The sequence below is a fragment of the Sylvia atricapilla genome, chromosome 1, assembly GCF_009819655.1.
Source record: "Sylvia atricapilla isolate bSylAtr1 chromosome 1, bSylAtr1.pri, whole genome shotgun sequence".
NCBI lineage: Eukaryota > Metazoa > Chordata > Aves > Passeriformes > Sylviidae > Sylvia > Sylvia atricapilla.
In genome coordinates, this window is record NC_089140.1 from 83524277 (window position 1) to 83532210 (window position 7934).

The window sequence follows — 7934 nt, forward strand, 5'->3', positions numbered from 1 at the left end:
GCCTTCATGACAATCATCATTTAAAAACTAAACCTAGGTGCCCAACAGCCAGGGAGGGAAAAAAAAGCAAACCAAAAAACAACAACGAATCAACAACAATGAAAAAAAACTCCACCACCAAACCCACTCATTTTTGGCCTCAACTTTTTGACTTCAGAATTCCTGGAATGACAAACAAAATAATACAACAAACAACAGAAACGAACAAAAGATCAATGTTACAGCTGGTGAGCTTTTTCATAAAGCATTAAAAATGCATGCATTGTGCATCCAGATGATGGCAAATCTGCCTCTAGCATAAGATGCAGAGGCAAGAAGTACTTTGTCCTCACAATCACGCTGCACAGATATGCTTCTCCTGGAAATTGTTTACTCCATCTCTTGCTGTGACCATGTACAGTAACTGCAATATCAGTCAAGAGATGGACAGAATAAACAAAAGCAACCTGACCCAAGAAAGCATCTGCCACCACTTGAGGCATTGTTCTGCACAATATCAAGGCTTGAATTCTGACATAATCCCCTGACATATCGGATGATGTCAGCACGAGCAGCTATTAGAATGAAGAATGATCCCCCACAAGACATTAATTCAGAAATAATTGATGGTCTTGCAATACATATTTCTCCCTAAACATTCTCCTAAATGGACTTTAATACATTTGAGCCAGAAGGGAAAGTAGGCCTTTCAAGAAAGCTTGTGATATTTTTGTCTTGTGCCAAAGCCTTCTGAATTTTTAGCTTTTCCAACTCCTTGAAGTTTAATTCCACACTTGTGCTTTGATATAATAAAAGCTCCTCATTCCTTTCCAAGGATGCTCAGAGCTTTAACAGTACACTAAGCAAGACCAACCTACAGATTTTACCTTCCCCCAGTCCTTCTCACCCCCTCTCTCAATTCCCATTTAAGGAGAGAGAAAGTTCTCCTATCTGAATCCGTACCTAGTAGTTTGGCAGAGATGAACATCACAGAAAGGAAGGAAAGAAGAAAGCAGGGAGGGGAAAAAAAATCATCTCCTCGTTTTTATTTCAGCCTTGAAAACTTCTGCTCCAATCCTTTCTAATATACAACTATCTTGTCCTATCATCCTCCAATAGTCACTATCTGGGAGAATTTTTCTAGCAGTTTTTCCTCTAGTAAAGGATTCAAATCCTTGCTGCCAGTTAGTTTTGACATCTACAAATATATGAAGCATGCACAGACACAGAGCCCTGTTGCAACTCCCTGACAAAAAAATACATTTAAGTGTCAAATCAGAATCACAGAAGCACAGATCATTCACTAACAGCAACATCAGCAATGAAAGAGATCTGGCTAACATTTAATGGATTCCCTTCCTCACAGTTTCAAAATTTAAATTAATACCTGAAGATGACCTAGAAATGAAGTTAGTCAAAATAAAAAAGTAACTTCAAAAAATTAAGTCCATGCTACAAACCAACAGTGTGAGTTTGGGCAGAGCTGCAGCCACTAGATCAAGTCATCAAAAGGGAGAATTTAGATGCTGGGCACTGAAAGAAGTCTCTAAGTGTTCACCACATGCTAATCTCCAGCATGGAAAGTCCACAGACCTACAGATTCTCCCTGCTTATTGATTTTCTCACCAGGGATGCATAATGGAAGAATCATACTGGTCTCGTGGAGTATTATCCACCCTTAGCTGCCTTCAGCAACCACAGGCTCAGCCTGGATGCAGACACTCAGGTTCTCAGATTTCTCTGCTGACAAAAATTCTGCAGCAAGAGCCTGAAGGGAGTGCAAGGACCACGCTCTGATGTTTACTGTGTGAAAAAATGTAGAAATCCCCACTGCTGCTCAGCAGGAGAGCTCCTTCCCACTGGGCTATAGGTTTATTCCAACAGGATGGTATGGTATTTCCTCTATGGTTTGTCTGCCAGGAAAGTCATTTCCTATTTTTGTCCTGCTATGAGCCAGTAGAAGCTGGCATTGAAGGAGGCTGGGAAGAATGAGAGGTTGGTTTGCTAGTGGTTTAACCAAACATGTGTTTACAATTACCCCATTCATCCCTGTCTGTGCAAAACTGTCTTTTTTGGAACATCCTCATGGCCCTTGGATTTAGCCTCCAAAAAATCTGAAACAGACTCATTAAGAAATACACTGTTTGAATATTACAGCTAGAGCAACAAAACTGTCCAATGGTTAATATTGCAACCATTAATGCAATTGTTGGGCATTAAGATCAACATAACTGTTCAACTTGTTGTTGTTGGCCAAAGGATGACAGGTCAACAGCAGGAGGGTAAGATAATGGGAAAAGCTCTTGCAGTCTTCCCCTGGAGTCCAACAAAAGAATACAACAGAAACAGGGCATTGTGTTTCTTTCTCAAATATTCAACAGCATCTGCCCACAAGAAGAGAATGCAGAGATGGCCGTGGTGTTCCCAGTAATTTGTCCTGGCCACTCATCACCTCTGCATCCAAGGACCGTGACTATCACCATTGTCCCAAAGCTCTTTTCAGAAATACACAGCACAATATAATATAGACTTTCAACCCCTCTCACACCCTCTCTCCAGCTCTCACTTTAGGGAATAATAAACAGAGTCTGTTCCATCATCATGTGGTAAAGGGGGAATTTCTCACTGCTGATCCTTTCTCCAAGAAGAGGTCAAACTATTCCAGCAAATATGCCTCACTCTATCATACCTGAAACAGTATAATCTCAAAGACAGTAGTCTTGAAAGCTGCAGACTTCCAAAAGAGACATATTGAGGTAGACTTCCATGCCACGTGCCTAGATTACTCCAGATCTAGTGTGGCAATCTACAAGCTTGATACAACCTGTAATTTTACCTCGTATCATATATCAAAGAACTACACATTTTCCTCTACCATTTTACTCACTCCAAAGCTATCATCTGATACCCAGGGATATAATGGGTTACCAAATGGGTTACCAAAGATTTCTGAAAGGATTCAGGAAGAAGGTCCCTCACACTTAATCACAGCAGAAGTTGCATTATCCATGTATTATCCATGATATGGGAGAAGGTGTCCTACTCTGCTTAAAAGATCATCCACTTTAAAACAACTGATCTTCATGACAGCTTTTGCTGTAGCCATTCAGGAGTGGTAATCTGCATTCCCCACGGGTTAACTAATTGGGATGCAATTAGCAGGTTTCATTAAAAGCTCTCTTGACTTGTAAATGAGCAGTAGTGTTGGGCTTTGAAGAACTCATCCTTATTCCACTTGACTCTATTTTTGTTCAATCCACACCTGAGTCTCTGGCCAGTGCCACTACAGGTTGCTTGCCTGTAAAAACCCAAGCAGCAGCCATAAAGCTGCCGCCACCTGCTAACAGAAAGTGACTGACGCAGTGCTCAAAATCTCCTATTTTTGTGAGTGACTCCTCACCACTAAACAGAATTCCCTGGTCTTTTCTGATCAACAGTTTACTTTAATGATGCTCTCACAGTGGAATCTGACTGTGTAGGATAGCACTCTCCACATTCCCGATGTGACAGAGGAGCCATATTGAGCTAAAGGGAGAACTGCTGTCCAATTCAACAGATGGCATGAGAATAGGAAAGACCTGGCACAGGACTAGTTCAGAAGTGCACAGTTCAACATGTATAAAGTAAGAGAAATCAGTGAGGTGGCATCTGTTTACGTCATACTATTACGTTTCAAAACAACCACTGGTTTGGGAGAAAAAGTAACGGGAATCAAGATTATTTTGCCACATCCAAGTTTAGATTGCAACACGCTCTCCTGACCAGCAGGCAGTGTAAAGATAGCAAACCTGTAAATAAAGCTTAATGCTAATAAAGGGATTCCTTGGCAACCTCGTTCCTTGTAATTACTAAAAAAGATTGTGGGGTTTTAACTTTTTGGTAAAGGATCTCCATTCCTAGATTTCCCCGGGTGAAGAGTTGCAACTGGTATATTTTGGACATGGCCAGGAGCAGGTCCAGTTTCCAAGAAAAACAATCCTAACTTCTTAGCCTGCTTTCCTACAGAAGGAGGCTTATGCAATCACACTGTAGCCAAGCCAATTGGCAAGCTGCTCGCAAGCCTGACAGAGGCAGAGGTCTCAGGAGTTATCTTCCTTGTTTATGAAAACACTGGGCCAGTGGGCACACTTAAGAAACACTGCACTATGAACTGGCACCAATACCCTCATAGCTGAGATAAATCCAAAGAAAAGCAGGCTTCCTTAGTCTTAGTTTGGACAGAAATGCTGGCACAAAGTGAAGAAAAGCTTTTCCCCTGACCCCATTAATAAAGGTCACTCAGAGGTTTAGAATAAAAAGGCCAGCAGAAAATAGTAAGGGGTTTCACCACAGTGTTTGCTGCAACCAGTGAAATTTTTAATTGAGCAGACACCTAAATGCATCCTAAGAGTACATACCACTGGCCAGCAAAAGGCACCCCGCCACCTATTTCCCACATTTCAGTGGTCTGAAGAAGCACCTGAAGCATTTCGCACACAAACATACACACACACTTCCCAAGACAGAGCTGAGCTAATATAAGCAAAACTTATACCTAGAAATCTGGCCTCATTTAGCACCATCACCACCACAGCCCCATGCAGACAAGCACAGCAAAAGGGAGCAACAGCAGTGTCCCACCCAGAGTGACAGCACCCAGGGGCTCAAACTGAGACCCTCAGTTTGCCTGCAGCCACTGCTATGTGCACCAGGGAAGCTGACGGTGCCTCGCAGTCTAGAGGGACATCTGCTCGTTTGGGGCTGTCAGAAAACAAATTCCCAGCACAACACTCTGGTGCTGCTGGCAGAAGCAATGCATGACCCAGCTATGCCTCTCCTCTGCCAGCTGGGAACTCCCTGCCTTGGAAGGATACCTTTGCCAGAAAGATCCAGATACTTTTTGCCCATTTACATCCCAAGCACAGATGAGAACATGACCAAAGACTTCTGAAAAACCTTTGTAACTATTCTTGCTAGAGTCATTTAAGCACTCGCAAGACAGAGGGCTGCAAACACTTGTTTTATTCACAGAGTGCACACTATACACATCAGCAGAACTGAGATGCAGAGATCCATTTTGCATTTAGGCAGAGCTTTTGGCCTACACATTAAAAAACACAGGAACATGCTACTGAAATCCAGGTGTGGCTGTATGCGAGGATAAAAGCCAACTCACACAGTGCTAAGAGAGGGGATAGTTTGATTAACAGAACCAAGGAAAACCATGGAAGTACCACAAGATCTTTAATATGTGGCCAGGGCAAACAAGACCTACTTGAAGAACAAATAACAACCAAGTGAAGAAAATAAATCAGACCATAACATGGTAAAATGATCACCAGAGGCAAGCGTCAGGGTCTGCTGCTCTGTCAGTTTACTGTTTGCAGCAAGGCTACCAAACAGCACCCTTCAGGCTCAGCTGTTTGCTCAACACTGCGCTGAATTTTAAAAAGAATCCAGTATTAGAGAAAGAAACTCCAAGCAGCTCTGATATTAACATATACCTGCACAAAGGCAGCCAGAGGAACACAGCTCTGGAACAGCTCTCCTTCTTGTGTTGCTCGGAGAGGTTAAGCCCTGGAGGAAGACTAACAGCATGGGAAGAGCATCCTGCTTACCTCTCGCATCCTGCCTCAGCCCCAAAACGATCATGAAGCACAGCCAGAGCCCTCACCTAAAGTTTCATGCATATTTCCCCTTTTCCAAGCAGGTTTTCTAATCTCCGTGTGTTTGTGGTGGTTTTTTTTTAACCTGTCCTCATAACTCACTCCTTTTAATCCTAGGATTAGCCTTGCTGCCCTTCTCCGTACCTTTTCTAGGGCCGTAAGTACAACTACTAGCCTCAGAAGGCAGGAATAGATGGAGCTGGGGTGTTAATGCATCCTTGCTACACATCCCACAACATCTCCGTTAAAACACATAAGCACCTTTACGAGGCAAAACAATTTCAGCTGCCCCTCGGAAGCATAACTGAAGGTGGCAGACGCCCTCATCCCTTCTATCCTGCCCCTCCTGCTTTGCCCCAGCCCCAAATTCATTCTGCCTTAATGAAGAGAAAAAGCAAGCCACATTCTTTGGGTCTGTTTTAGAAAACCTGATCAATGCTGCTTTGACATACCAGCAACACATGTTCCCATTTCAACAAATGGGAGAATTTCAGGCAGACCACCACTTCAGATGGAGTGGGGCTCCTGGCTGCTGAATCAGCACTTTCCATCCTGCTGGCAATACAGAGTTATGCGACGCTTCAAAGGAAAGCGGGGAAAAGGGGGAAAGGGCTGGGAGGGGGCGCTGGCACTTAAGCAACAGAAGCGGGCAAGAGGATTGTGCAGGAGTTCATCTGCCAAACCAATTAACTGCAAACTGTTCTTACAAAGATGCCACAGTTCCAGCCCCGGCTTGCAGCTCCGCAGTTATACAATGAGAGCCATGCGTGCGCGCCTCTCCCGGCGGGGAGCTGGGGCAGGGGAAGCTCCGCACTGCCCCCAGGGAGGGTCTCCCGGGCCCGGGGGCTCCGCCGGGGGCTGGGCAGGGCCGCTCTCCCGGGGCACACGGCCGCACATCCCCGCCGCGGATGAGCAGGAAGGTGGCAGCACTCCGGGGTGGCATTGCTGCGAACTGCCCATCCGCCAGCCCTCCCGCAAACCCTGTTCGGAGCGGGGGGAATGCCGGGGAGTTTCGGCGGCGGCAGCAGCACCACCAGCAGTTGGCGGGGCAAGGTCTTCGCTCCCCTCCAGCGCGGGGCGACGGGAAAGCCGGGCTCCCGGCACCGCCGGGCGAGGCGCGCAGCAGGCGAGCAAACAAAACGCGGCAAGGGAGCCCCGAGACGGGGAAAAGGGCCGATCCGCCGAGCCCCGCGGCCGCCGGCCGAACCCCGTCCGAATTTGGGGACCCCGCGCCGGGCGGGGGCCGCTCCCCGTGGGCACTGGGGGATGGGTGGGGGGGGGGGCTCGCCGGGGGCCCCAGGAAAAGGAAGTTTGCTCTCCTCCTCCCACCGGCCTCCGCTACAGAGGAGCCGGCGAGCCCTCACCCACCCCGGCCCGGCCTCACGCCGCTGCGGCTCCCCAGGGGCAGCAGCCGCCGCCGCCCCCTGCGCGCCCCCCGGCCCCTTACCTGCTGGGCGGGCGGGCGGCCGGCACCGTCCCCGCCGGGCGCCGCGCACCCGCCAAGTTCGGGGCGGGCGCAGGGGTCGGGGGAAGGGTCGTGAGCGGCGGTGGCGGGGACGGGAGCGCGGGCGGGGAGGGGGATCCTCCGGGCGGCGGGGTGGAGTGGGGCGCGGGCGGGGGAGAGCGAGCTCTCGGAGCCACGCGCCTCAAAACCAACAATAACAAAAGAAAAAAAAAAAATTAAAACTGAAAAAAAAAATCAGATTAAAAAATCAAGCAACTTAAAAAATTAAAAAAGAAAAAAAAAAAAAGCAATTAAACAAGTCAAGAAAAAAAAAGGGGGGGGGGGGAGGGGGAGGAAAAGGCAAAACACACCCAAGGCGAACGGGGACGTTCGCGCCTCCGCAAGGCGTCCCCGGGCTGCGGGAGGAATCTGCGGAGAAAACTTCTGCTGCCTGTCCGCGCTGCCGCCGCCGGCCCCGGTGCTAACGGCGCCCGCCGCCGCCGCGTTCTCCCCTCGCGCCCAGCTGACTCCCGGCGGCCCCGCCCCGCTCCCGCCCCGCTCCCGCCCCGCTCCCGCCCCGCTCCCGCCCCCGCCGCACGCAGCCGCAGCCCCGGCCCGCGCCCCGCCGAGGGCAGGGGGCGGCCGGGAGTCCCGGCGGCCGTGGGCCGTGTGGCAGCGGCGCCCGTGCCCGCCCTGCCGCGTCCCGGGTCCGGCGGGGCTGGAGGCGGCAGATCGTGGGGCTGTGCCGGGTCTCCTGCCCTTTAGCAGAAGCTCACCCGCAGGTAGCACCGGCGCGTGCTTTTCTCGGGAAGAGCTGTTTTTTTCTTTAAAATAAAACCAAGAGAGCATCTGCACACGCGAGGCAT

The 7934-nt window shown here is 48.8% G+C and overlaps 1 protein-coding gene across 3 annotated transcripts in view; it reads right to left on the minus strand.

Moving 5' to 3' along the window:
* GRB10 (growth factor receptor bound protein 10) overlaps positions 1-7572 on the minus strand; it is a 143298-nt gene extending 135726 nt beyond the window's left edge. For 2 of the 3 annotated variants that reach the window (XM_066326891.1, XM_066326875.1), the window contains exon 1: positions 7440-7572. The gene's annotated coding sequence lies outside the window, so the exon portion shown is untranslated. Of the gene's footprint in view, positions 1-7071; positions 7321-7439 lie in introns of those variants that run through there. The other variant, XM_066326883.1, reaches the window with a different exon arrangement.
* Between the last annotated feature and the right edge of the window lie 362 nt (positions 7573-7934).